The sequence below is a fragment of the Thalassophryne amazonica genome, chromosome 5 (assembly GCF_902500255.1).
Source record: "Thalassophryne amazonica chromosome 5, fThaAma1.1, whole genome shotgun sequence".
Lineage (NCBI taxonomy): Eukaryota > Metazoa > Chordata > Actinopteri > Batrachoidiformes > Batrachoididae > Thalassophryne > Thalassophryne amazonica.
This window is the reverse complement of record NC_047107.1, coordinates 130,441,214-130,447,949: the sequence shown is the minus strand read 5'-3', so window position 1 is coordinate 130,447,949 and position 6,736 is coordinate 130,441,214.

Here is a 6,736-nt window from a genome sequence, read left to right as displayed (position 1 = left end):
GCATAGCCATTTTTAGGCACATTCCACTGTTAAAGGAGAATTTCTAATGAAAGGCATGCGGCAGAATTCGCGCATCGGGACGAAGCTGCAATGGCGGAGAACAAAAGCAAGTCCGTGTTGGAAGTCTCACAGGACATGTTGACATGCCCAGCTCTCCACAATTTCTCGGATACTCACTCGACTAAAAAGCCACTGAAAGCCGTCTGAATCTTCTGAATAGTGGAAGACATGTCCCGTGAGACTTCCAACACGGACTTGCTTTTGTTCTCCGCCATTGCAGTTCGTCACGACGTGCGAATTCCGGCAAATCACAACAGAGTTGCCTCGAGGCGCTTCACACAAGTAAGGTCTAACCAGAGTAACAGTGGTAAGGAAAAACTCCCTCTGAGGAATTATATATATATATATATATATAGATAGATAGATAGATAGATAGATAGATAGATAGATAGATAGATAGATAGATAGATAGATAGATAGATAGATAGATAGATAGATAGATAGATAGATAGATAGATAGATAGATAGATAGATAGATAGATATTTTTTTAAATAAACAGGTTGTGCTTTTTGTTGATGTTGCAAGTTTCATCAGCATGCCTAGTGAGATACTATCAAATTCTTTAAATCAAGGTAATACCTCAGTAGCAGGGTGTAGTGGCTGGGTTAAGGCATGCTGGGATATGTTTAACCTAATGTCTTCTATTTTCTTCTCAAAGTAAGCCAGGAAATCTTGTACTGTAAAAGGAGAGTGCACTACAGGCAGCTGTCCATGAATAAGTGTTGCCACCGTGTTGAACAAGAACTTTGAGTTATGCTTGTTTTTGTTGCTCAAATCAGAGTAGTAAGTCCGCTTTGTAGCCAATAATGCATGCTTATAGTCTAAGATAGCATCACAGCACGCAAGGTGGAATACTTCTAATTTTGAACTACGCCATTTCCATTCTAGACCTCTTGCCTTATGCTTGAGGTCACGCAGGTAATCATTGAACCAAGGTGACTGTGATTTGGGTCAGCACGGTTTTAACACAGGTGGCACAATCATGCCTTCTGATGACGTAGGGGCGGTGCAGACAGATGATGAAGGTAAAGATGAGACGATCGTGGGGAACGCAGCGACGACGTCAGCTGACGCCGCCGGGGTGTCCACCACTGTGTGCGAGGAGGTGGGGCTGACTGTTGCCGTCGAGAAAATGGCTGGGCCGGCCGGCTGGTCAGCGGCGTGTGTGTCATGCCTGCGGGTGCCAATGCTGGAAGAGAAGAAGCTCTTTCAACAGCTGCTGCAGGTTGATCCGTGGCGGAGCTGGTCTCGAATGCAGGTGGCGAACAGGCAGGAGCTTCATGTGACATCATCAGTGAGGTGGCCGCAATGCATGTGGAAGCAGTGTCTGCACAGGCTGCTGACCCATGTGGCGCTGCACCGAATACCACCACCAAAGGTGAGGAGTGCACCGTGGCGATTACTGCTTCAAGAGGCAGGGTGCGCGCCGCATCCACAACTGGACCCACAGGAGACGTGGGTGGCTTGACATGGTCAGGGGACATGGTCGCCTCTGGGTTCCTGGGAGACGTGATCTCGGTAGCTGGAGCTCCTGATTCTCATGTAGCAGTCCTGATAATCAAAAAATAAGTCCTGTATCTTGAATAGGGATGTTGCCATGTCCTGTAGAGCTACCTGGTCGGACTCACAATCTTCATCTTCGTCCACATCCGTCCAGTCAGATTCGTCGTCCTCTGATGGCAGGTAGGCCTCCGGATGCTTCATCCAATCTGGATGCTTCTGTTCACAAAAAACATCGTCCAGGCTCAGAAGCTCTGGAAAATAGATTTGAATTCACAAGATCATGATAAGATCACAAGATCAAGATAATCAAATTTGTCTCCTGGAGTGTAACAGTCATGAAAACAGACAAAAAACAAACAAACAAACAAAAAAAATCCTCTTTATCACCTCAATTTCTGGGAGTACAGCAGCAGTGTCCATGCCAGGAATGGAGTCTGCGTAGTCCATATTCTGGCCAGATTGTACTGTCAGGACGAGTGGCTGCTCGGCTACCAAGGTGGCTGGACCCGCAATACAGACTCCCAGACTAGGCTTAGGTGTGGAGGTAATCATGGTCTTTATTCCAGCATCAGGTTTGGTACACATGTAATCAGTCCGCGTGGCAGAGGTACAAGCAGGGTCAGACTGAGACGCAGTCATAAACAAGCAGGGTTCAGAGGCACGAGCAAACACCGACATCTGGGATGAGGCAAGAAGCATGGACAAAGACAACAGAGCAGGATTCATAACACGGCAAGACAAAATCAGGACAATGAAGGGCGCTGGAAAGTGTACAAGAGAACAATCTGGCAGTGAGCTGTGAGACTGTGATGGTTTAAATAAGGAGCAAACAAATTAGGGTGATGTGAAGCAGGTGTGTGGAAGTCTCTGAAAGGGGGCGTGACCGGGGGAGACAAAGGTTGTGCCGAGAACAAGATAGTGAAGGAAGGGAAGCACAGAGTGGAGTGAAGTAACAGACAAAGACACGTGAGCTGGAGCAAGAGTGGGAGTGAACGAAAACACAAAGCAGACATAAACAAGGTGGGAGACAAAGACATGGGGCAGGTGCAGTGATGTGAAGTGAACATAAATAACTGGGCGTGAGACGAGGAACAAAGACATGATGGGAGGTGCGGAGTGGAAACAAATGGCAAAAACAGAACAGCACTAAAATGGACATCAGGGGCAGAATATAATACAATAGCAAACCAGACATGAACATGAGAACTGAAAGAAAACACCAAGACAAAACTGAACTGGACTGACTAAGAAAACAGAGTCGTAAAACAAACCAAAAATAAAACAGACTGTAATAAAACCTGACCCCAAAGCACAACGGGTAATGTAACAAATGAGAAGAACAAAATAAACAAATGGTAAACAATGGAAACATAAACTGGCTGAACAAAACAAGAACAGAACCGGACAATGGCTAAAGTATAAAAGTAGCAAAGAGACAAAGTAGCAAAGCAAAATAGAACACAATAAACCCATGATAAACAGCTACTAAAACAGCTGGGGCAGACGGTGGGTAAAAGAAGGAGGAAAAATTAGGATTGAAGCCCAGAGCCGGCCAAAATCATGACAGTTCTATATCCTCGGCCTGTTGGAGACCAGACTCCAGTTCTAGTTCAGGATCAAAAAATTCACCAGGTAAGCTCTTATAGATGTCCAGGTGTTCACTTAGATCATCTGTTTAGCTGAGAAACACATACTGATCATTTGTGTGCACACTTACAGCAAAGACTGCATTTTTTTTACATCAACTCAGGGTGTTTGGTTTTGGTGCTTTTATTTTATCGGGCGGTGTTGGAGAGCATCATTAGATATGGGATGGCAGCATGGTATGGAAACTTATTGGTTCAGTTAAAATCAAAGCTTTCTCATCTGGCGCAGACTGCTAAGAAGGTTATGGGGAGGACTGAAACCCTGCACCTTCAGCCCATCTATGAGCAGTCTGTCTATAAGCAAGCACAGAAAATACTCTGTGATCCAGCCAAGTAAATTTGAGTAAATTTGTGTTTGTGTGTTTGTTGTTATGACCCCGCCCCCTCCCACCACTCTGAGTGTTGTGGCCTGATGATGATGCAGGCTGACACTCGTAACAGCTACCAGCCACACAACACACACAGTCACGGGCTGTGACACCCTCAGGGACACAACAGGGTACAAAGGCATCCCAGCATGCATCGCTCCACACGCTCAGCTGGAAACAGAACAAGTACCACCTCACGCGCGCCTGTCTAAGTGTGTGTGTGTGTGTGTGTGTGTGTGTGTGTGTGTGTGTGTGTGTGTGTGTGTGTGTGTCCACTGGCCTGGAAGCTGAAGGGTTCTCTTCATTGTACCAAACAGCAGCAAACAGACAACAGCACTTATTAGATCTAATAACCTTGTGTCTACAGTAAAGACCAAAAATCCTTCCATTCTTCACGTCCACACGAATCTGGACAAAATGACATTTCTCCATAACCAGTGGTGCAACACAGGGAGGCAAAATACAACACAATTGCCTCCGGTCCTGGATGGCAACCATGCAAGTTGACAACCAGTCCATCCCCACATCTTCAAAGTAACCTAAAGTAACCCAGCCTGACCAGAAAATCAGTCAGGGCCCTTGGGCAAGGTCCTTAATCCCCAAGTTGCTTCCAGTGTGTAGTGAGCACCTTGTATGACAGAACCCTGCCTGTCTCGGCCACATACCCACGTATAAAACCACTGCCGCTTTTCAAATCAAATCAAATCAATTTTATTTATATAGCGCCAAATCACAACAAACAGTTGCCCCAAGGCCCTTTATATTGTAAGACAAGGCCATACAATAATTACGTAAAAACCCCAACGGTCAAAACGACGCCCTGTGAGCAAGCACTTGGCGACAGTGGGAAGGAAAAACTCCCTTTTAACAGGAAGAAACCTCCAGCAGAACCAGGCTCAGGGAGGGGCAGTCTTCTGCTGGGACTGGTTGGGGCTGAGGGAGAGAACCAGGAAAAAGACATGCTGTGGAGGGGAGCAGAGATCGATCACTAATGATTAAATGCAGAGTGGTGCATACAGAGCAAAAAGAGAAAGAAACAGTGCATCATGGGAACCCCCCAGCAGTCTAAGTCTATAGCAGCATAACTAAGGGATGGTTCAGGGTCACCTGATCCAGCCCTAACTATAAGCTTTAGCAAAAAGGAAAGTTTTAAGCCTAATCTTAAGTAGAGAGGGTGTCTGTCTCCCTGATCTGAATTGGGAGCTGGTTCCATAGGAGAGGAGCCTGAAAGCTGAAGGCTCTGCCTCCCATTCTACTCTTACAAACCCTAGGAACTACAAGTAAGCCTGCAGTCTGAGAACGAAGCGCTCTATTGGGGTGATATGGTACTACGAGGTCCCTAAGATAAGATGGGACCTGATTATTCAAAACCTTATAAGTAAGAAGAAGAATTTTAAATTCTATTCTAGAATTAACAGGAAGCCAATTAAGAGAGGCCAATATGGGTGAGATATGCTCTCTCCTTCTAGTCCCCGTCAGTACTCTAGCTGCAGCATTTTGAATTAACTGAAGGCTTTTCAGGGAACTTTTAGGACAACCTGATAATAATGAATTACAATAGTCCAGCCTAGAGGAAATAAATGCATGAATTAGTTTTTCAGCATCACTCTGAGACAAGACCTTTCTAATTTTAGAGATATTGCGCAAATGCAAAAAAGCAGTCCTACATATTTGTTTAATATGCGCATTGAATGACATATCCTGATCAAAAATGACTCCAAGATTTCTCACAGTATTACTAGAGGTCAGGGTAATGCCATCCAGAGTAAGGATCTGGTTAGACACCATGTTTCTAAGATTTGTGGGGCAAAGTACAATAACTTCAGTTTTATCTGAGTTTAAAAGCAGGAAATTAGAGGTCATCCATGTCTTTATGTCTGTAAGACAATCCTGCAGTTTAGCTAATTGATGTGTGTCCTCTGGCTTCATGGATAGATAAAGCTGGGTATCATCTGCGTAACAATGAAAATTTAAGCAATGCTGTCTAATAATACTGCCTAAGGGAAGCATGTATAAAGTGAATAAAATTGGTCCTAGCACAGAACCTTGTGGAACTCCATAATTAACCTTAGTCTGTGAAGAAGATTCCCCATTTACATGAACAAATTGTAATCTATTAGATAAATATGATTCAAACCACCGCAGCGCAGTGCCTTTAATACCTATGGCATGCTCTAATCTCTGTAATAAAATTTTATGGTCAACAGTATCAAAAGCAGCACTGAGGTCTAACAGAACAAGCACACAGATGAGTCCACTGTCTGAAGCCATAAGAAGCTCATTTGTAACCTTCACTAATGCTGTTTCTGTACTATGATGAATTCTAAAACCTGACTGAAACTCATCAAATAGACCATTCCTCTGCAGATGATCAGTTAGCTGTTTTACAACTACCCTTTCAAGAATTTTTGAGAGAAAAGGAAGGTTGGAGATTGGCCTATAATTAGCTAAGATAGCTGGGTCAAGTGATGGCTTTTTAAGTAATGGTTTAATTACTGCCACCTTAAAAGCCTGTGGTACATAGCCAACTAATAAAGATAGATTGGTCATATTTAAGATCGAAGCATTAAATAATGGTAGGGCTTCCTTGAGCAGCCTGGTAGGAATCGGATCTAATAGACATGTTGATGGTTTGGAGGAAGTAACTAATGAAAATAACTCAGAACAATCGGAGAGAAAGAGTCTAACCAAATACCAGCAACACTGAAAGCAGCCAAAGAGAACGATATGTCTTTGGGATGGTTATGAGTAATTTTTTCTCTAATAGTTAAAATTTTATTAGCAAAGAAAGTCATGAAGTCAGCCTGGCTACAGTGCTGAAAAGAAACCTGGGGTTGTTCTTATTTTCTTCAATTAGTGATGAGTAGTAAGATGTCCTAGCTTTACGGAGGGCTTTTTTTTATAGAGCAACAGACTCTTTTTCCAGGCTAAGTGAAGATCTTCTAAATTAGTGAGATGCCATTTCCTCTCCAACTTACGGGTTATCTGCTTTAAGCTGCGAGTTTGTGAGTTATGCCACGGAGTCAGGCACTTCTGATTTAAGGCTCTCTTTTTCAGAGGAGCTACAGCATCCAAAGTTGTCCTCAATGAGGATATAAAACTATTGACAAGATAATCTATCTCACTCACAGAGTTTAGGTAACTACTCTGCCCTGTGT